The sequence below is a fragment of the Malaya genurostris genome, chromosome 3, assembly GCF_030247185.1.
Source record: "Malaya genurostris strain Urasoe2022 chromosome 3, Malgen_1.1, whole genome shotgun sequence".
Taxonomy (NCBI): Eukaryota; Metazoa; Arthropoda; class Insecta; order Diptera; family Culicidae; genus Malaya; species Malaya genurostris.
This window is the reverse complement of record NC_080572.1, coordinates 63590717-63614384: the sequence shown is the minus strand read 5'-3', so window position 1 is coordinate 63614384 and position 23668 is coordinate 63590717. Positions and strand designations below refer to the sequence as shown.

Sequence of the window (23668 nt, the reverse complement as noted above, 5' to 3'; positions counted from 1 at the left end):
AACGATTAGAACTGGTAGTTTTGCATTTGCTGCTACAATGTTTTGAAATATACCCCTCGTTTTCACAACTCATCGCCTTCAGCCGAATTTTGAACCCTCGTTTCTCGTCACTGTATCGAAACAAAACCATGCACAGCAGTTCGCATAATTAACAGACCAATTACGCCTTGTATTCACCACTTGTCACGTTCATATCTCTAAGAGTTAGTAGCTTATGACACCAGTTTACTATGAGAACGTCGGAATGTACTAACATAACCTCGTTTAATGGGACTTCGTCGGGGGAAAATCGGGTTGATTATTCACTAGGAATAGAAATTAACTAGCTCAGGCGTGGGAGTTGAGTGGGGACATTTAATTGACGGCCACAGTCAGTCACCTTAGAATGGCTGCATGGAATAAGTTGGTGCCACAAATCAATCTTCAGTGCGGATGTCATGAAACAAAAAAAAACATATCTTTGAGTAATTAACAACAGATTTGATCCTGTGGTTACTTTTTACTTTGCCAACACGGTAGAATCATCACATTGCAGAGACATTATTAAAAATTTATGTAGCTTTTAGCTATATCAAGAATCAAATAAAAAAATATACACTTGTAAATATTGCATTCAATCCGATATGTCATATTTCATTGGCTATTGTTTGTTGAACCTCAACTCAAGGGCTGTTCATAAATTACGTAGATCTAAATTAGACGTTTACGAAAGAATTTATTTGGTTCTTCGTGTCATAGTTCACCAGAACATTCGCATTCTAGTGATGTCTATTCTTATTGATCAAATCCACGCAATGAAATATTACTCCCTCCTTCATTAATCACGGTATCTAAAACTTTCTAACTATTAACATCAGGAAGCATAATTGAAATACTTTAAAATATTGATATTTGTTTTCATACAATAAAGAAAATGTTATCTACATAGGCTTCCACACTACTCCGATGGTTATCGACTCTACGTAGTTTGTGAATGCCCCCTCAGATGATAGAGCTGTCATCAGTTCAACAAAGTATGCGTACATGTGTTTCAATTTTGATACATTGCAGTTATCGACATTGTTGCTTCTCAGGTAGCGTACTATCTAAATACTTCTGGATTGAATTTTGATATTATTTTGAACTGTGTCTGGAGAAAACAGTAGAAATGGAAGAGAAGTGAATATAGTATCATTTAATATGACTATTTGACATAATAAGCAAGATTTAAGTTTTCGTATCTACGTTTTCTTTCAGTATTTTTAAGCTATCATACTTGTTAAAGTGTTATTCTGCGGTATGGTAGAAGCAGATATCTTTCTCATGAACGATAGAGTATAGCTTCATAAACCTGCTGTTCATGACATCAAAGCTAGTGTTACGTGCATGTGATCGTGATCGTGTTCTGATCATGCATATGCCGATAAAGTAACCACAGGTGTAACAATCTGTGATCATTGCTATTAACGAATAAATAGTGTTAATATTTCGGTCTTTAAAAGCGCGATCTTTCATAATTTCACATAGCTGTGCAATCACAATGAAAAGCGATTTGTCAACCGTAGAAGTCTATCAAACAGTTTAACAGACTGCTGTCAAATTTAATCTGATTCAATTGTAGTTTTTTTTAAACACAAAGAAAAATGAATTTAAAGTTATTCCCATATTTTCGTTGTTCCACATTTTTGTAGAATTATAATATTTCATTTTCCTTGACCAGTGCAATATCAGTGGAATCCATGACACCAGTATTTTTCAAACTAAATCGAAAATACTGATGCGTTATGTTAACTTATAGTTGTTACCAATCGATTGACTTATATTTGTAAATAATCCATTACGCGATCGATTAAACTTTACCACTCTCAACTATCGGTTTCTTTGAGCCATAGTATAGAGGGAATAAGAAAACGCGAATATTCAAGCTCAAGAAAAATCTTCGTTTCACATCAACAGTCCATTGTTTCTCGTAGTTTTTCTATCCTTGGAACTTCTTTCCCATTGAGCTATCCAAAAGAAGATGTTAAACCACATCTCCGAAGCAATTTGTTGAGATAAAATGGCATAGTTTCAAACTGTGTAGGTCAGCTAATATTGATCTTTCCTGTTGTGTGAGTTTATATCACATATCACATGCACCGTTGATAACTATTTGTAAATATGATCAGTATTTAACGGGGAAAACAGTTTTTTTTTCAGTATGGATATCCCGAAGGTATCGAAAATTATAGTGTGTAAAAGTGTCAATAGTTTTTCTACTAAAACATTTGAAACATGATAAAGAATAAGTATCTGAAATCAAACGTCTATGATCCACTCTGTAAATGATCAGATTGCCTTATTTCAAACCGAGAAGTACATGTAGCTTGCAACTGCATGAGCTTCTCTGAATTGCTCGTAAAAAATTCCAAGAAATTTTTGAGTTAGCCACCCAGTTGTTTCAACGTAATATGAACAAGCGAAAATCTTGTAAGTATAACCCCATAAATATGCTAGCAAACCGAAATAATAAGAAGATCTGATTTGAAAAGTTCGTTATATTCTACATTGGAAAACATTAGCCATTTGTTTTGACATAAAATTTAATAGCAGTCTTAAGTCTCTTTTAAAGTAGTTTATTATGCGAATTTTTGAAGTTATGTGGGTTTTTCGTGCGAAGTAATTCGTTGTTTTGCGAATTTTCAAAATTATACGGTTTTTTATACGATATGCAAAAAACAACCTAAACGTTCATTATTCGACACAATTAAACGTAAAAGGTATTCCGATCGAAACTTGATCCACTTTTGCATTTTTTCAACGTGCTTTAAAAAGGTTACACACCCTTTATTTCAACGATGTATGTGAGTTTACATTTGCACTCCAGTTGTGAAAATAGAGTCGAAGTAAGTGGTGCAACGCTTCAAAGTTTTGCTCGCGCATCGCAAAAATTCGAGCTACTCGTACGCCCATGAACCATCTTAAACCGTGCTTGGAGAACGTGTGTCGACATCCAGGGAGATTGCATCGTGGAAATATCAAAAGCTTTAGGCCAAAAACATCTAAAAGAGTGGCTACCAAGCGGAACTACAGCTTGTCTGTCCGAGATGTCGCCTGTAGAACTTTTTGGATTATGATGGTGGTTTTTTAAGATCTACCACGACGTGACAGCAATTCTTTCAATGAGACTATTTTTTAGATGTTTAGTCATTTGTGCTCTATCGTTTTAGAATAGTGCACCATGTTTTTTTTAGCACCACAATGAAGACGTTGACGAATTTCGGTTGCGTGGTGCAGGATAATAAAACCTACGAGAAGATAAAAGGCGATAAAATTGTCCAGCACATTAAGCTGTTAAAGTTCGCAGCAAAAACATGTGGTAGGCCATCTGTTCTTGCGGTTTGAGGAATGACATTTACATAGCGACCAGGAGATCATAGAAAAACGTTTGATGTGCTCTATTTTGGCTGAATCTGCCATCTTGCCATCACAGTAAAAGGTCCGTAAAGTGATATGCCACTAATGATGTCCAGATGCTGTCTAAAGACATAAACCATCCAAAGACACCCGCAAAAATAGGACTCTCATGAATACGTGTGAAATAGTTATCAACGAGATTCGGTGCAAGACAAACAAGGAATATTTGTTCGTGTGGATTAAAGAGCTACATTTAAACCGCGACCGGAAATATCATATGTGCAGGAGTTCCCGGAAAAACGTTTGTTCCGTTTGTTTAGGTAGGATTTGGCATTTTGCCATTGCGGTAAGAAGGTCATGGTGTGGTAAACCACGAACAATGTCCAGATATTGCCTGAAGACATTAAGCTGAAGTAGAACTCTCAAGAATACACATGAGATAGTTATCAGCAAGATACAGTGCAAGACAAACTCTCGGTTGATTTTTCAAAAGATCGTACGAATAAGTGACAATTTATTATTAGTATTATTAATACCTTATGATAAAAAAAGAATCGGAATTTTCATTTTAAAATTCCCGCGCTTGTCCAATCGGTAAACTTTTATTCTCTCAACGTTGACAACACTTTTACACACATTCTGTCAAAATTTGACGCATATCGTACGATTAGTTTTTGTTTGGCGTCTATACAAAGAAGTTGAAAAATTTTCGTGAGGCGATTTTTATAATGGAAAATTTAGAACAACGTACGTGCATCAAATTTTGTCTTGCAAATGGATTTAAGTGTTCCGAAACGTTGAAAATGTTAGAAAAGGCCTTTGGTGAATCGTGTCTAGGAAAAACACAGGCATACGAGTGGTATAAACGTTCCAAAGGTGGTCGTACAAGCTTGGATCATGATGAGATCCCTGGCCGCCCAACAACATCTGTTACTGAAGAAAACATTGAATCGGCGAAGCAAATCGTGTTGTAAAATCGTTCTGTACCGATTAGAGAGATTGCTGTGTTGTTGGGCATCTCTTATGGATCAGCCGATAAGACTGATGTTTTGGGTTTGAAACGCGTCGCTTCTCGGCTGGTGCCAAAAAAGCTGAATTTCATTCAAAAACAGCGTCGTATTGATGTGGCCAAAGAGATGATTTCAAACCCAGATATCATCAACCAAGCACCGTACTCTCCAGATATGGCCCCGTGTAACTTTTTCCTCTTCCCCAGACTCAAATTGCCATTGCGTGGAACGCGTTTTGAGACCATAGAGACCATAAAAGAGAATTCGCTGCGTAACAAATGATATCCGAAACCTTTCGAACAATACTGAAAAATCCATCAAAATCTTTATAATCGTGTCACAATAATCGAAAGAGAAAGCAAACAAAGAGAAACTGTCACTTGCTCATACGGCCATTCGAAATATTAGCCGAGAACTAGCGTTCTTCGACAAGGGAAGTGATCAAGATGGTTTTGCAAAACATGATAAGAGAAGTTCAAGGAGTTATGCAAAACTTGATAGGCCCGGAAATTTGCATCCGTTCAAAAGAAGGCTTGAGGTAGCATTTTCCTGTTATTCTGTTTGAATAAAACTTGAAAAAGTGACATGATCTGATTTTTGCCTTTCTCCATAGAATGGTAACTCCGATTTTTGATCGGAGCTCCAGAGAACCCTAATGTTGTATACCGTTCGACTCAGCTAAACTGGATCGGCAAATGTCTCTGTGTGTATGTGTGTGTGTGCACCTTGCAAAGATGTATTCTATACGTTCAATTTTCTCGGAGATGGCTGAACCGATTACAACAAGCTTAGGCTCATCTGAAAGCTTGGGCTTTGGGCTGTACATCAAGTTCGTAGATCATTTGGATGTCACTTCCAGTTCCGAAGATATAACGGTATAAGTGACGGAATCAATTGGCTGTCGCTTCTGCTTCCAAAGATATAATGGTATGAGTGACGTAACCGACAAAACATTGTTTTTTCTCTCCACTCAAGATGGCTGTCTGTTCTGGTTCCGGAGATATAATGGTAAAAGCGACGTAATCGACAAAATGCCCTTTATTCTCTCTGTTCAATTTTTTTTCGTAGATGGCTAAGCCGATTTTAACAAGTTCAGGCTTGTTTTAAATATACTTTTTGATTGTGGATCAAGTTCGATGATCAAATTACTTTCACTTTCGGTTCGAGAGATGTATTGGTCTAAATGACGTAATCTACAAAACGCAATTTCTTTTCCTCCGTTAAATTTTCTCGATGATAGCTAAACCGATTCCAATAAGTATAGTGTCGATCGTGACTAATATTGGAATGTGAGCCAAGCTCGAAGATCATATAATTTGGCTTACACTTCCGGGTCGGGAGATATAATTGTAGAAATGACGTAACCGACAAAAAGTTTTTTTTCTTTCTATCCGCACATTTCTTGCAGTAACTGATCAATGATCAAGTTCAAATGTGCATATTGCTGATGCTTTTGATTTCGGAAACGTTGTCAAATATGCCATTTAAGCAATGAATGGCACTTTTGTGAACCAAACGAATCAATCTGAATGAATTTGTGTAAGAAATCAGCCAAAATTTGTGTTCGGAATTATCCTCATGCGACTGTTTGAATGAAAAGAGGTACGCATTATGACACCATTAGGTGGTTAAAGGGTTTTAATTATCAGTTTAACCGATTTATATCCATTTTTGGCAAATTTTCGTAGCACCCTTTATACGCATAGTTCGAGTCGCGTGGTGGCGAATCAGTGTTCTTTCTGTTCTTTGCGAAAAAAATACAACGAAGTAGCTCGATTCGTTTGCTGGCTTCATATATAACGCTTCCGAAATAAGCAAAAGAAGTAAAATTATTACCATGATGAGATGCAAACGTACAACGTATTAATAATAAGATCATCAAATTAGTAAACGAATAACACCTCCTTGCTCGTATATTCTGCCTATGCGTAGGAAATAGCCGAACAGATTTATTTACTTGTTGGAAGAGAACACACAGTCTTACACGGGACTAGGGTTCTTGTTTGCGCGATAAACGCTACAGAATGCCAGGAATGGCAATCTTTTTGTTTATTTGGAAAAATACGTAAAACTATACATACAGGGAAAGCGCGCACCAGCTGGACGGGAGACTAAGTCAAGGACACATACATTCTACGAAGTAAAATTTTCCACGAAACTGCAATTAACGTTTCGAGCGGAGGTGGTGGCGGCACCGAGAACGAAACGGTACTGTTTTCACTAGATGGCTGTTATTAAAAATAAGTTCTATTACAGCGAAATTTTTCCCTTACGCATATTATTATACTATTTCTAAGCCAACGGATCAGCCATTTTGGGCACAATAAATTTGATGCGTGATGATTCTTCTAGAACAAACAAAACATAATTAATTTATCCAAAAAGACGACGAATACAGGGCTGATGATTTAAGAGACATTCATCACGTCACTGAAGCATAAAGTTGGATACTTCTCGCCAGGTACGTACCTAGAACGGGACCCGAGGGGCCCTGGCCCCTCCCGAAATCAAAAATGGAAGTTTAATGAAAGTTATATGGCTGTTGATCCTGCAGATTACACCGTAAGATAGTCCACTCCCACTGACAGAAATGGCAAACTCCACTCCAACTGACAGTGTCAAAACTACATATCCCGTAACTATTTTAACAAAAAAGACGAACGCAAGCCCACTTCGAATACATGTTTGGCTGGATTCATTGTTACACACATGAGAAAAGAATGATTACACGACAATGGGCTGGAAGCGGCACGAGTGCCTCAAAGGAGACTCAATGGGTCGGAAAGATCCACCTTGTTCACCAGATTTGGCTTCATAGAACTATTATCTGTACCCAAACTTCAAATCATCTCTGAGAAATTTATGTGAGTTTCGTTTTGGATTTTTCGACCGCTACTTCCGGAACCTGAAACCGAAGATACTGTCTTCGATTTCAGGTTCCGGAAGTAGCGATCGAAAATCGAAAAAGCCAAAGTAAGTTTGTATGGTCAGCAACTAATATATACTACCAATTTAGAAGATGTTTTTCGTTCTCCACGAAACGGAGTAAGGGGGCTCTCCGATCACCTTGCAACATACATCGCATCAATATGAAATATTGTAATGTAATTAAATGTAATATAGTAACCTGATCGCGGGCACAGTCACCAATTTATTTAAAAACACGCTGTCCGTCCGGGGGTTTGGTGCCAGTTACGAAGTTTTTCGCCGAAATTTTAATTGTTGGTGGATTCAATTTTCCCGGAATTAAATGGCAAGGAACTTCCGGTGGATTCCTTTTCGCTGATCCGACGCTTTCAACATTCCATGTTGGTATTACGACCTTGCTCGACAGTTATAGTGTCAACTTACTTCGCCAATCGAATCCTGTTGCAAACGAAAACGACCGAATGTTGGATCTATGCTTCTCGAGCAAAGCAGACATTTGCACCTATAATTAGTGCCTCATCGTTCTCTTTGGTCTAATCTGTTCGACATCACCCGCCACTTCATATTGTGCTCAACTCTAATCTCCCACCGGATGGTTACAACACGACCAACATCATCAGCTATAATTTTAATAAAGCCGACTACACTAAAATGACCGACTTTCTAATGCATATTGACTGGGAGGAAATTCTCGCGACAATGATGATGTCAACGCTGCTGTACAAACGTTCTCTAACGTCCTGTTTGAAAAGGTTATTCTGACACCGATTTTCAACCACTGCAAGCAATATATTGTCGACACTCAACATGGCTTTATGCCTAAGCACTCTACAACCACCAACCTATTGTCATTCATGTGCAACGCGACTGATGATATGTCAAAAGATTTACAAACAGACGTTATTTACACCGATCTCTCTTCTGCCTAAACCACAATATAACAATTGCTAAATTGAAAAGACTTGGATTCGGCTCTAACATCCTTCGATGGCTGCAATCATATCTTATGGATCGTCGTTTAGCAGTGAAAATCGGTGATCACGTTTCCAATGAGTTTATCGCTTCGTCCGGAATTCCGCAGGGTAGCCATCTCGGGCCTTTAGTATTTTTACTGTACTTCAATGACGACAACTTTACGCTAGAGGGCCCTCGTCTATCGTTTGCCGATGACGTTAAGATCTACTATTACAACGCAGCTTCATTCGCTTCGCTCTACGGCGCTTACCGTGGAACAATCTTCACCAACTACCAAGCTACGAAAGTCGCGGGTTACTAATCGGTCTCGATACATTACAAGTTCGTAGAGATATCGCACGTGCTTTATTGATAGCAGATGTTTTAACCGATAAGATTGACTGCCCTGCTTTGCTCCGCGAAATCAATATCAACGTCCGACCCCGTGCTCTTCGCAACAGTGCATTTCTTCGACTTTCTTTACGACGAACTAACTACGGTACAATGTTATTATTGCCTTGCAGAGATCGTTCAATCGTGTTTCATTAGGTTTCGACTTCAATCTAACACGCAGTAGGATACTTGAAAATTTTTTGTGTATTACTAGAAATTATCATCAGGACCATATTGTGTCTGTTGATTATACCTCAAAAAATAAATGTCTAAATAAATGCTGAATGAATGAATGAATGAATGACACTTCCAAAGTGACAAATTATGTCTGGTGAAAACGTGAGTATCATTCTCTATCGCGAGCTCATAAACGTATATAACAGTTTGAGATTTTGAGCATTCAAGATTCTGTATTTCTAGAACCAGAAGCCGGATTCGGATGAAACCTTTCATTAGGCCGCTATTTCCGGAACCGAAAACCGGAAAACCATTAAAGCAAAGTTTTATAACAGCCAGCTAATAGAACTGAAATTGAAACAGTTTGCAACCAAGTAGAGAAAATTTCTCTATTTTTATTGCATCGTTACTTTTAATACCTAGTTACCAAGATCGCTGTAAACTTATAGGCTTGGATCTATTATCTGTTCGTAGGAATGTCTCCAAAGCTATGAAAACTTCATAGCCGATTTGTTACAATCACGTATCGATTGTCCCGAGCTCTTACAATTAATTAATTTCGACATTCATCGTCGTAGTCTGCGTTATCACCCCTTTTTAAGATTACCTTCCGCCAGAACAAACTATGGATTCAATGAACCATTTACTAGTATGTGTCGTTTATTCGTTAACTTATATAATGTCATCGATTTTCATGTATCTCGAAATGTAATCAAACGATTGTTTCTTATCATGTTAGTTTTAGAATCAAAGATTGGTACCAAGATGAGGAGGTTTTATGCCTGCTGGAGGCAGAGGTTTAAAAATTCTCAACTCCAGTGGGCTTTTCCCTGCTCCACATACATGCATACATACATTATTCTATTTTCGTTCAACCCCCACTCCTCTCCACCATCTCCATTGGAAAATAACTAGATTCGCTCGCCGAAATTAACCCGGTCGTCTCTTCTTCTTTCTCTCTGTCTTCCACCATGCATTCTTCGATCACGAATTAGATCTACATGCTGATTCTAAACCCGTCGTTTTCTCTGCCTTTCACCATCTTTTTGGCCACTAATTAAATCTTCATGCCGATTCTAACACAGTTGCTAGTCTACGCTCGTCAACCATTTTCTCCACCAACCCTTGTATACTATTCTCACTCTTTTCTTCTCACTCACTTTTCAAGCAAGAGTACTATTAATGCCATGTAAGAGCTTGGCGTCATCAACTAGTTATAGGGTTATATATTTAGTTTTAATTGTTAAGCTACGATCAGACTAGCCAGTTTATCTGTCACAGTTTATCTGTCACAGTTTATCTGCCACAGACAAGTAATTTTTCTGCAGTTTATATTTGGTCTGGCAATGTGATTACACTATTCACAGTTAAATGACTGCAACAGTCAAGTTTGACTGCCGACAGTCAATACTTTGACAGTTGTTATGTTTGACTGTGACAGACTTTTTGAGCATGTCTGTATTGTGATTACATTGATCTGACAAATCAAACTGGTTACAGGCTTAAATATAGGGAGTGGGCTGTTTATTGCAGTTTTTCTGCACAAAGTGATCACATTGGAAGAAAGTTTGTGGGGCAGAGAACTTTTCACGGAATATTGCATTACGATAAAATATCGATCTGATCTCACAAACGGAAGTTCGTTGCGTTGCTACTTGGTGTGTTGTGTTCCGAAGCAATTAAAGAAGGAATATAAACGTGCTCCGTTTTTTTTTACCTTTTTTTATAAATATCAAAAATAGGTATAGAAATCGCTCAAACTTTAGAAAAATTTTCCGAGGCCCGGAGACGCATGTTGGATTGGTTATTATTTTAGACAATTTCAAATACTGAACTTTTCCACAGTTTTTAAAAACCGAAGCTCTTCGATGTATCTAAAAATCATTTATTAACCAAATATGAAGTGAGCGTGTTTTTGTTAAAATGAAACGTTTATTTTGAATGAGAAAAAAAATAGTCGAAATAGTGACCATCTTTCTGGCAATTTGTGGATACTTCGAGAATCAGACATCCCATTTTCGACTTCTTCGTAGGAATTGAAATGGTGCAAAGTCAATGCGTGGCTATTCGATGAAAACAAATGGTAGTCATTTCATTTAAATTCATATTTGTTTTTCTTACTTTTTTTTATCTCTGAATGATTTACATTTCAAGTGATTCTATAATAAAATATTTCATCTTTGTTACAGTACTTTGGTTGTTCTGTTTCTTATTTCTTATCTGTGTCTTGGTGTTCACTGATTCAGTGTCTTTTGATACAAATAGTATTCGGAAATAAATGAATACGACGGTGAGGGAGAAGCTCCCAGTCAAGTGCTTTGATTGTAAGAAAAACAAATATGAATTTAAATGAAATGACGATGTTGTTTGTTCTGTGACTATGATGTATATTTGATATGTTTAGCAGATTGAGATTCTTTCACATCATATGTTCATTATCTACACGTTTGTGTCCTAACGCTCACATCATCAGGTATATCTTCTATTACTAAAAAATCCAGAGTGGCACCGAGATCGAAAGCGTGAAAAAATATGTTTCGCAATTGTTGAGTATTTTTCACGCAACAAATACAGAGTGGTAGATTCAAAAATCAAATGCAATAAAAATCCATAGAATCATCCTACCTCCGTAAATATGACAATTGAAATTTTGGGAAGGTTGTCTCCAGTCCAACCTCTTTCAAATATGGTATAACGGTATGAATTCGCTTTGGGGCAGAGTTCAGATTTTGACAGATCCACAATTTTATCACCAAACGCTTTGTAATCAATTCAATTATCGAACTAATGAACGAACGATGAGCTATTGGAAATTCGGTAAATATTTAATGAAACTAGAAAAAAAAATTCAAATAAGTACATTTTCTGTTACCGTTCAGCATTTTTTAATTTGGAGTAGTTAATACTTTTTTCATTAGTTCATTATTTTATTTTTCATAATTATTTCATCCAAGTACAAAGCAAAACGTTCCAGTACTATGCTTCTGGAGATCCATTGCACTTTATCGTGAAGGAGGAGCTCGAAAAATTCAGTAGTAATTTCGATTTAGAATTCTACGAAATATGCGATAAGCTTCATTATTTCGACCTGAAATGACGACATTGACAACGCGATTCGGTGAGAAGTTAGTACACGAAGGTTAAGATATAGAATTGGGGTCCAATACTCGTTAGTCGATTTTAAGTACTTTTTTGTAAAATAAACAATATTTGTGTATAAAACTAAAGAGCCACAGCATCATATACAAAGAGCCTTGGGCTATTCCCGGCTTCCTGTTCCTGAAATAGTGATCATATACTCAAAAATGGAACTCACTCACATTTCCACTTGACCGATATTAACAAATTTAGATTCAAATAAAAGGCCAAAACTCCTGAGCTTCTGAACTTTGGGCTGATGCAAGTGTTTAAAACTTCATTTTTGCCATTTCTAAAATTATAAGTATTTAAAATTTAAACCGTCGTTAAAAATACGATGGCCGAATCATTTAAAATCTCATAAAATTGACTAAAATCAATACAGTCTGTAAGTCATGTTAATAGATGGTCATTCGAACCGACTTTATTTACACCGGTTGCAAAAGTACCTGCAATAGCAAAACTGTTTCATTTTGTTGGTTGTTGATTGTGCTAATTGACTTTTGTTTTCTTTTCTTTCAAGAAGCAATAAAAATTATTTCGAAGAATACCACATATATGAGAATGTGAAAATATGAGTAATACGAGAAAGCCATCAATACATCACTAGGTGGATCAAAACAGGGTTTTTATTACTATCTGGTTTCTACACATTAGAAAAAAAATGATCACGAAACCAACCCTCTTGGGGAAAACCACGTGTACTCACTTCTCACACTGGTGCTGGGACGTTTTGCTTTGTGTTTGGATGAAATAAACAAGTTTTTGGTTGTCATAGAATCTGTGGCAGACAACTTCTGCACAACAGTTTCAGAAACAGTCAAATTTGTCTGTACAGTCATGAACTGTTTGTCTGTCGACTATGATCACACTGTGATTACATTGTCACAGAAAATCTGCACATTTTGACTGCATACAGATGGACAGTCAAGCCGATTTTGACTGCTTGCAGACAACTGCGAACCGATTACACTATGATACAGTCAAACTGCACAAGTTTGTGCAGATAAACTGGCTAATGTAATCGTACCTTTAGTAATAAGTCCAAATGTATCTGTTGGATCATTGTAATCTGTTGGTACAAATAATGAGAAGGTTTTATGCCTGCTAGAGAGAGAGATTAACAAATTTCATCTCCATCAGGCTTTTCCCTTGCTCCATAAATGAATAAATAAAAAATAACAATATAAAATTTTCAACACACATCACGCAGTATTATCGGACCTAAAAGTTGAATCTCGATTAAATTAAATATCGTATGAAATAATAACACCTTTTATTTGAATATAAGCTCGTGAAATATTTATTTGAAAATGAGCTCGTGAAATTTTGACCGGTTTTTCTTGCGCTTCCGGAACTGATGAAGTTAACTGGTTGCTCCCGAAATAAAATCCTGGATACGGGCCTGCTTCTCGCCGGAAAGTACTACCAGGTACATTCCAGTTAGCGCTGAACCAATGCCTTTACATCTACCGGCCCCTAACAGCCACCAACGTCAACCTATCGAGTCATTTGCGGGATTGTTGTTCTTCGATTTAAAAGGCCAATCCCGTGAAGCAGAAAGCAAACCAGCAGACACAGGCACAAATACAAAACGGGCTCACGGTCGTCACCGGAACCATAGCGAAAGAACTAGCTGTGTCCTGCCAAGCGTCAACATCACGGCAAAAGATATTGCTGGCGATGATTATGGTGGTGACGACAAGTAAACCATATGCCTAGACAAGGCAAGGCAAGGCAAGGAAGTGGGCCATTTCCTTCCCGGAGACGAAATAATAAACACAAGCCACACAACTACGGGAGTACGGGAGGAACGTTCCTTCGGTAGGAATCTACTAAACTCACCACAAACACCTGCGCTAGTCTATCGAGCACAGCTGGAACATTTTAGATCTCAATTAATTATCATAGGACCGAACACGAGGTGTGTGTATGTTCTTGGTTAGGTTGAATTAGATCCATTCATTAGGAAATAACACATGTTTTTACACAAGTCGAAATCCGTGTGCGTCAATGACAATAAGGGCTGATGGCCATGCACGAACCGGTGCCCATGAATGGCACGGTTTGTTTACGGGGACTTTTATTTTTTGGAACGGTCATACTTAACATCGATTGACCCGTTATGATAAAAAGTTAGGCGTAGAATGCAATAAAATTGGGGAATATTCTGTCGAAAGACCATGTAAAACAGTGCTGGTATTTGAAATAGATACACTGAAAAGTATATAGGAAAATATAAAGCTCATCCGTTTCAAACGGATAGATATTACCAGTAACGGGAACACGTGAAGCAGAAGTATGAAGGTGTGATTGATTTTTATTACCGTCATTTCGGATAACGCACATAGCGATCGGAAATGTTTATTCGGCTTCCCACGGATTTGTTTAACGAAAAAATGCGCATTCGCGCGAGGAAAAACAGATTTGATTACTGACACTATCGTATTTATATTATGTTTTGAATACAAGATTTCTGATAAGGAAACTTCGTCCAAGGCCACGACCAAGGTAATACATTGGGTTTATCAGAACTAATTGACTCAAGTGGCACGTTCCCCTGGTTATTTGGTGATTTGTACCTTGTCTCGACCCACACGTTAAGGGAAGCCTTTCCTGAAAACGGGATTTTTCGACGCATCATTTCGAGCGTGAATTAAAAGAAATCCAATAGGTTGCCTGATCTTCAATTTTTATGTATTTACTATTTCTAATTATAAGATATATTTTACGCTCTCCTACGCCATTATCCAATTCCCGTTACTTGTTTCGTAGTTCCAAATTTTCTTTTTCGATGGAATGAATCTCTTCGTACACACTTAGAAAATTTCGCAGAATTAGCTGAACGTTCGGTAAATAAATTGGTTACCGATCGTTCGGTAATTGCTGAACTGTCAAACAACTACCGTAAACTGTAAATCAAATGGATCTAACTGATTGTTCGATAATTTTTTGTTTGTTTGTTTTCCTTTGGCTGAAATTCTGGATTTTCGGATTTTAGAAACAACACGAATTCACAAAAACGAATGAAGAAAATTCCAACCTGTTGTGGCTATGGTTTTATTCCACGAAAAAAAAGGTCGAATGTTCCGGCTGACCTTTCCAAACACTGCACTATCCGTCGAGTCCACCAGAAATTACCCTCGAACGATTTGTGTAGGCAGCAAGTGGACAAGTGATACAAAATTATTCTGTGCCTATAGGTAAACAAAAAGCTTTTAGTGGTTCTAACTTTTCAAGATTTTTGTCGTTTGGTTAATAAAAAAAAATGGCTGAAAATTTTATTAACTGTTTGACAGTTATTGGAAGATAATTTTACCGTGCGGACAGTATGGTTTTTACCGTACTCGGCGACTATTCAGATTTACCGTATGAGTTGTATAGCTATTTAAAAAATTCTGCAATGAAAAATTACGTAAAACTGACCGTCCGGTAAAAAATTGCATAAATATTGTAAATTAAAACTCTTGTACCGAAATATCGGTCATTTCTTGTCAAAAATATTACCGAACAAAGGAATTATATCTTAGTGTGTACTGCTTTATTAAGTCTCGAATACGGCTAAGGGCATATCTGCAACATACTCTATGGACACTAGCGTTTTTTAATTTAACTCATGATGATAATTTGAAGGGGAAAAAAAGCTTTTTTTTTCAAACCCCCAAATTCATGCAAGGTTTCATAGTTATTTTACGTTTCGTCTTTGACTCATCAGCACGTAGCACGTCTGCCTAGCGGTTTATGTTGAGCTACTACCGTGATCTGGCAGCTTAACATAAACCGATAGGCAGACGTAAAGTTAATGCTATTTGCAAAACACTTTTTGCTATTACACCGAAGTGTAATCTCATGATGTTTTCATGCTCCACGAAGTGCGCCGCAAATTCAATTATTTTGCATTAGGTGTACAACTTTGCTTCCGCCGTTTTTTTTTCCAAAATTTAAAGCTTTTTTGCGAAAAAGTTCTTACAGATGTATTATTCAAAGTATTGTCCGTCGCTAGCGACAACTTTCTCACATCTTTTCGGAAATTTTCGGATCCCGGCTCGAAAAAAGGAGTCATTTTTTGACGCTATCCATGAAGCAATCCATTTTTCCGACTATTCGAAGGATTGAAAATGTTGATCTGCCAGACCGTGTGCCATCGAACGGAATAGGAGGATGTCAGAAGGGGCGACATCTGGGGAATACGGCGGGCGGGGCGAGACTTCCCATTTCAGCGTTTCCAGGTACTTTTTGACCACTTTTGCGACGTGAGGCCGAGCATTGTCGTATTGGAGGATGATTTTGCCATGTCGCTCTTGATACTGTGGCCACTTTTCTTTTAGCGCGCGACTAAGGCGCATCAGTTGCGTTTGGTAGCGATCTCCTGTGATGGTTTCACCCGGTTTTAAGAGCTCGTAGTAAATTGTTATTCATCTTTGAAGGTTTTTTCTCTTCCACCATCATGTTTATCTTCGACATCGAAATCATGAAAACGTTGAAACCACTCCCGACACGTTCTTTTACTCAAAGCAGCATCACCGTAAGTTTCTGAAAGCATTCGATGCGCTTCAGTTGTATTTTTTTCGAATTGTAACAAAAAAGTAAAACTTCCCGCAAGTGACGAGAATTGGGCACATAAACAGACATTTTCGAGCGTGAATAATACGAAAACACGAACAACTGTCACTGAAACGGCGATGACAATTCGTTAGGCACTGTACACACTCACTTTAAAGGCATTATCATCTATGTATTTTAACCAGCCTCAGCCGGTACAGCTACCTATTGGAAAACGGCGGAAGCAAAGTTGTACACCTGATACTTCTAATAGAATTAAACGTATATCACACTAGTCGTTCTATTGAGCTGTAGCAAACGAACCTGATTTGAATAAAAATACATTCGCTCCTTGAGTAATGTTTCTTGTGTTTTATAAAAAAAAAAGTTGAGAGTGAGCGCGTTTGATGTCAACAACGACGTTATTGTTTCATAATAGCTGCGGTATTTTTTGTTTTATTTGGTTTACTCATATTAAAATTATTGTTTACACAAGGTATTTTTGCATGAGCGATTTATTCTGTCGAATGTCTCGGATGAGAAATAAAAGCAAACTAGGATTACATAAATGATGCGACCATAATTGCTAAAACGCTTGTTTTTAAAACTAACACCATATGAAAATCTGGCATTATTTTTCTCTAGCAAGACCTTTATTTTAAATTTAAGTTTGTTAAAATTGGTTCAACCATGGTTTGTTAAAATTGGTTCAACCAAAATGAGTGTCATAATTTTCACTTTTTTGGTGCTCCCTGTAATTTTCGGAACCAGATGTTGGGTCCAAATCAAAGTCAGGAGCTTTGTATGTGGTCTTATAACCATTGAGTGAGTTTTTTTTCACTTTTTTGGTGCATATTGGCCTGTAATTTTTGAACTGGAAGTTGGATCCAAATGAAATCTAGAAACTTTCTATGGAATCACAAGTCCTTTCATATGAATCTAAGTTTGTGAAAATCGGTTAAGACTTTTCTGATAGAATTGAGTGACATTATTTTTACTGTTTTATGCATATAATCACGTAATTCCGGAACCACAAGTCGGATTCAAATGAAATTCAGATCTTTTATTTGAATCTTAATTTTTGAATGAAGTTCAGGAACTTTGTATGGGACCATAAGACCTTCGATTTCTATGTTTGTGAAAATCGGAGAAGCCGTCTATGATAAAATTGAGTGACATTATTTTCACTTTATTATGCACATCACCCTATGATTCCGGAGCCGGAAGTCGGATCTGAACGAAATTCAGGAAATTCGTAAGGAGCTACAAGACCTTGTATTTGAATCTTAATTTGTGAAAAACGGCTCGGACATCGTTGAGAGAATTGAGTGATATTATTACTTTTTTGTGTATGTCACCTTGTAATCCGGGAACCGGAAGTCGGATTCAAATGTAATTGAAAAGCTTTGTATGGGACCATAAGACCTTATATTTGAATTTAAGTTTGAGAAAATTGGTTCAGGCATCTCCGAGGAAATTGAGGGTCAATATTTTTTACACACCGACATTTGTTGAACTCGACGAACTGATTCGCATGGCACATGACACTCCGGGCCTCGGTTCAAAAGCTGGTTTTCACAGTGATTGCATAGTCTTTCTTTATAAGAAAGGTAAAAACTCAATTCGACTGATAACATTCACCACACAGATAATCAATAAGCACGGGCTAATGCTGCATGATGACAGTATATAATCGCTAATTGGCATTATAGACGTTATTGCGGCGGCTTTTATAGCGATTTTGTATAAAATATACAACTCTTCATGGATAATGCTCATTTGTAGACTAGCTTTCAGATTGCTGATATAGAGCTAGATGAGTTTGCGGTGCTCATAAGAGGCATCATTTCACTGTTAATATTGATGCTTATTGATCACCTCTGTAGTATCTTTTCAATTGTGTTTTTGAACATTCTCCATTGAAATTTAAATAACATTAAATTGATATCGGAAAATATATATAACGTTATTTTAAATTTTTTGACATTATTTTTGTGAACGCTTGATGGTTCAAAATAATAAACTCTGGAGGTTTTACAAGTTTCATTTCCATGATATTATTGCAAGGTATGATTCAATCATTTCAACAGACCACTCTAACCGCACTGAGTAAATAAAAACAACACACCCACTACCTGTCAGGTATGTGGAACCGTCATCAAACGAAATCTATCCGAAAAGATTAATTAAAATCGCAAAAAAAAATGATCAAAAACGCGCTTCCCAGTGTGGTGGTTTCCATTCACAAACCGGCCGTAAACAGAGCTCCTAAGCACGCGTATCTACTATTTAACCTCCCGTGGAAGTGCGTGTGCTGTCCGGTTGAACTGATACTGGCTAATGTCAAAATTCACCGCTTATGATTCCGGGTGCGGGAAACCACCCACTATATTCACACCACATCTCCGCCGGTGCACATCGAAATAGCAAACGAATTCACTGAACCACGCGCTAAAAGGCAATGAAAGCACACCCGACTACCGCCACGTTCGGTGCAAACTGGCCAAATAGCCACAATCGTCCGGCACCCCCTTCGCAATTTGGGGGGTCAGAGAATGTGCCGATGCAAAAAAAAAATGAAAGAAACAGACTCGTGTAATACTACACACACGCGGATGGAAACCAAAACGACCAACGATCAAACGTAAACTAACCGGGTCGGAACCATCCAGGCCAACCAAAAGGAGCCGTACCGAGTCGAGTCGCAAACCTCTGGCTTCAAACAGAAGGAACGGACTACGGTCGTATATCTATATAAAACCGACTCTACCTACACTTCGCTATAGACGTGTGCAGTGAAAACCTGTACGGTCTGCTGGAAAATTATCTATCCTGGAAGTTTTCTGCCGAACGGGACATAGGATAGGGCGTGATAATGCGCCATTCCTGATAATGCCGGGGATCCGATGTCGATGCTCTTTCTTACCGCCGTACTCGAATCCGTTGCCGTCCACGGAACGACGGCGAACTGCGTCGACCTGGCTTCGATTTGTATCACAACGCGCGCGCGGTTGTGAATCGATTGAATTTTAAGAGCTTAAAGATTCGCGTAAAACTGGTTTATAAAGAAGGAAGAGATATTATTTTTGGACCGAAGAGAGTTCTATAGATAAATTTGGGTTCACGAAAGATATTGTTTTCTTGTGAAAGGAAAGGAAAGTTTTTTCCTGATATAACAGTTTCAGTGTCGCTAGAGGATGGCCGATTTAAATTTCCTGTTTTATTTCCGGTTTGAGAGATTAAAATTTCCTGGTTTTTAGTATAGGCCCAAATCGCATCTACAATGTCATGTCCGACAAAATAATTTAAAATCTCATCCAATAAAACTCAATTTAAAATAATATTTTATCCGTTTATCTATGTATCTATTTATTTACATGTAAAATTATGCTCAATTAGAATCTGGAATAATAAAATCATCTGTATCGAATCGATGTACAAATATGGTAATTACATGGAAACAAAAGTAATTCACTATACTTTAAGGAAAAAAGATCAATACAAATTATTTCTCTACGTTCCTAATGAAAATTCGCACTTTATTTTATCAAGAATGCAGCACACCTCCGGAGTCAACTTCTCGGTATATTTATTCCACATTTAGGTCATTTGAGTCACGTCCCGAGCCCTTTTTCCACTCTCAGGGTTGTTACAAAAAAATTTAAAATCAAAGCGCGCGAAATCCGCGTAAAGTCGAAAACTTGAACGCGCAATATTCGAGGGAAGTATTACACCACTATTTTTATGCAGGTGATACTTTCCGCAGAACTTATACTCTCTGATGTACGGAAAATGTTACAGTATAAATAAAATTGATTACAATTGTGATTTTGAAAGAAGTTAAGCAGATTTCAGTGAAGACAATTTTTTTGCTTCAACGTTTTCTTGCTTGGCAAGCTTTTTCTTCTCGGTATAAAAAATTTTAAGGTAGATCACATCAGTATGATCTGATTTACTTTTTTGATTTCAGTTTCAATTATTTATCGCCTCCTGTTAAAATTTTTTTTTCTGAGACTCTCCTGTTGTCGGATTTTACTCTAAATGTCTTTCTTTTCCTCCTCATCTTTTATTCTTTTATGTGGAGCAGGGTAAAGTCCACTGGAGTTAATTTTAGTTTGACAACTTGCTCTCCAGCAGGCATAAAACCTCCTCATCTTTTGCATCAACAGATTACAATCATCCAAATTATACATTTCCTTAAATCTAGTACCTCTATAGCAACTAAATCTAATGAAACAATAACATGAGGAACGATTTCTTGATAAGATTACGATAACTTTCATTTATAGTCGGACGTATTAAAACGAAGAAAAAAATATGATCGTAGATTACGACGTCAAATGTCTAATTGTAACAATTGCAATAGCTCGGACCAATCGACACGCGACTGAAGTAGGTCTGCCACAAAACTAGCCTTACAAACGTCGCGACGAACAAATAATAAATTGAGACCAATCAGTTTGCAGCGGTCATGGTAACTCGGTAAGTTTAAAGGATTTATCCATGGAAGACGTCGGAGAGCTAATCGGACAAATTTGCGTCGAATCGCTTCAATGCTTTGGATATCGTTTTGGGAATAAGGTGTGCAGCAGCATATCCGAAAGTTGAGCGAACTAAAGCGCAATAAAGAGCTTGCAAGCAACGTACATCAGAGAATTTTTTAGTAACGCGGAAAATAAATCCTAATAGCTTAGAGGCTTTGGAGATAGTAAACTATATGTGCTCCTTAAAAGTTAACTTAGAATCCAGAAGAACACCCAGGTCCCTAACAGACTATGCGTGTTCTAGAGCAGTTTGTGAAATATTATAGTCGAGCTTGAATACAGACTTTTTTCGACTAAAAGAGATGACAGAGCATTTAGTGGCATTTAAAATCATTTTTTTTTTTGGTGTTACACCAATTAGTTAAATTATCCAACTGTTCTTGTAGGAACTCTGAGTCAGCTGCAGATTTGATTATATGAAATATTCAAAAATCATCGGTGAACGAGAGTTTCATACACTTGGTCGAAAAATTTAGCTCGTTCAGATACAATAAAATTATATACGGTCCAAGGTGACTTCCTTGAGAAACTCCAGAGGTAAAAGCTAATGGTGACGTTGTACAGTCTCTTATGTTCACTATTATTGCGCGACCAGTAAGATATGAGTGAAGTCAATTCAGAATTGACCTGGTAAATCCCAATCTACAAACTCAGTGTAGATAGAATCTACTTGTAGTCGTGATAGTAAAGAACGTATGATGAAGGAAGTGTAGGTTACTAAATTTGGGGAAGTTAAACGCTTTGGCATGAATCCATGCTGGGTTTCAGATATGCAGTCAGAGCAAGTATGTGATATAAAATTCAGAACTATAACTTTCAACAGCTTCGATACAGCGCACATTGAATGTGTTTTCACTGAGACGATATCTACACTTTAGTCTTTGCTCCGCAGCTGCATATCCCTTGCCAAATCATGAGTTTTTTTGTCTATAAAGGAAACCACTCATGGTACTTATAATTCATGTATCACCGTCCACTTGATCGATCCAAATTTCTCTGTACTCTTCCACATTACAAGGCATCCCAATGACAGAAAAGCTCTACGGAAAGGGGATCATTTACAGAACCTACACTCTTACCAGACGCTACCCAATATTGGGTCGAAACCTATCCAAAACCAACTAAAGGGCATCTCCGCAATTTTTAGATAACTAGCGTATTATATAAACCAGACTAACGAGTGATGACCTCAATGTTTAGGTAAACGTAAGTGTTGTCATGGCAACTTCGGCAATGCTCGCTACCTATTTTTTACAATTAAGTCAAAGTTTAAGTAGATAACGATTCAGTTACTAATTACTATGAACTCGGCAAGAGTAATCGGTGGAAGTCAATTGTTTTTCCTACCTAATTTTGGGTAACCCATAGAAGAGCTCGACAATGAGCGATAAACTCAATTTTCAGTGTATATCCTCTAGTAGATTTTTTATATTGAAAGTCAAACATGAATCGAAATATCTTCTTAAATTTCAATTCAGTGGTTGCTTCGATTTTTCTCAGTATAAAATCGGTTGTAAAGTGTCCAGTCCAGTGATTCTTGCTGGAAATTTGAACTGCATAATCATGGACGACGAAACCTACGTGAAACTCGATCACAAAACCTTGCCGGGACCACAATATTATACGGTGCGAGAAAGGCAAGTGTTAAACCAGTCCGAGACATCGATTGAAGTCGAAAAATTTGGTAAGAAGGCTATGGTCTTTGTAGCTGCGGTAAGATTTCGAAACCCTCCATCACCACTGCTTCAATGAACAGCGAAATATACATCAAGGAACATACAAAAACGACTTCTACCCATGATTCGAAGCCACAAGGATCCTGTTGCCTTCTGGCCAGATCTTGCTTCTTGCCACTACTCGAAATCAACGGTAGAATATACTACTAAAAATGTCACTTTCGTCCCAAAAGACATGAATCCACCAAAATGCCCACAACTTCGACCAATTGAGGAATTTTGGGCATTAACGAAGGCACATCTTAGGAAACATGTCTCGGCAGCCGAAACCATTCAACAGTTCGAAAAAGATTGGAAAAAAGTGTCAAAACTTGTCGCCAAGAAGTCTGTACGGAATTTAATGAGGAGCGTTCGCAAGAAAGTGCGCCAGCTAGTCTACAATGGCTAAGTAGCAAATGTTGAGAATAATATTCTGTTGTTGTAGTCTAATATTATCAGTATATCGAATAAAATTTGAATATCTAACACTTGTGAATTATTTACAGCGAAATCAAAGTGCGTCCATACTTTCTGGGACAGTCTTTAAAAGCACTCAATTCCGGCTATCGGATATACTTCTCTATTCTATTTGCTGTGTTCTAGGATCCGTCGGCGAACATCAAAGTTAAAACTATGAGGACCGTCAGTAGGTAAAGGGATCGCAAATTTACTGACATCTTTGTGATATCACGGTTGTATTTAAAATAACTATAAAACAACACATAGGAACTCATATTTTTAGTGTGACGTTTTTCAAATAATTGATATTGATATATAGTAGCAAATGCCAACTAAACAGAAAATGCATATGTGAAAATGTAAATACTTTATAGCGAGCTGAACTACTTTGCATTCTTGTGATATGTAAAAGCAATTACTTTTCTGAAATTAC

General features: G+C 37.4%; 1 protein-coding gene across 5 annotated transcripts in view; it reads right to left on the bottom strand.

Moving 5' to 3' along the window:
* Positions 1–23668, bottom strand: part of LOC131435731 (rho guanine nucleotide exchange factor 11) — a 285860-nt gene that overhangs the window by 65788 nt on the left and 196404 nt on the right. The window lies entirely within an intron of this gene.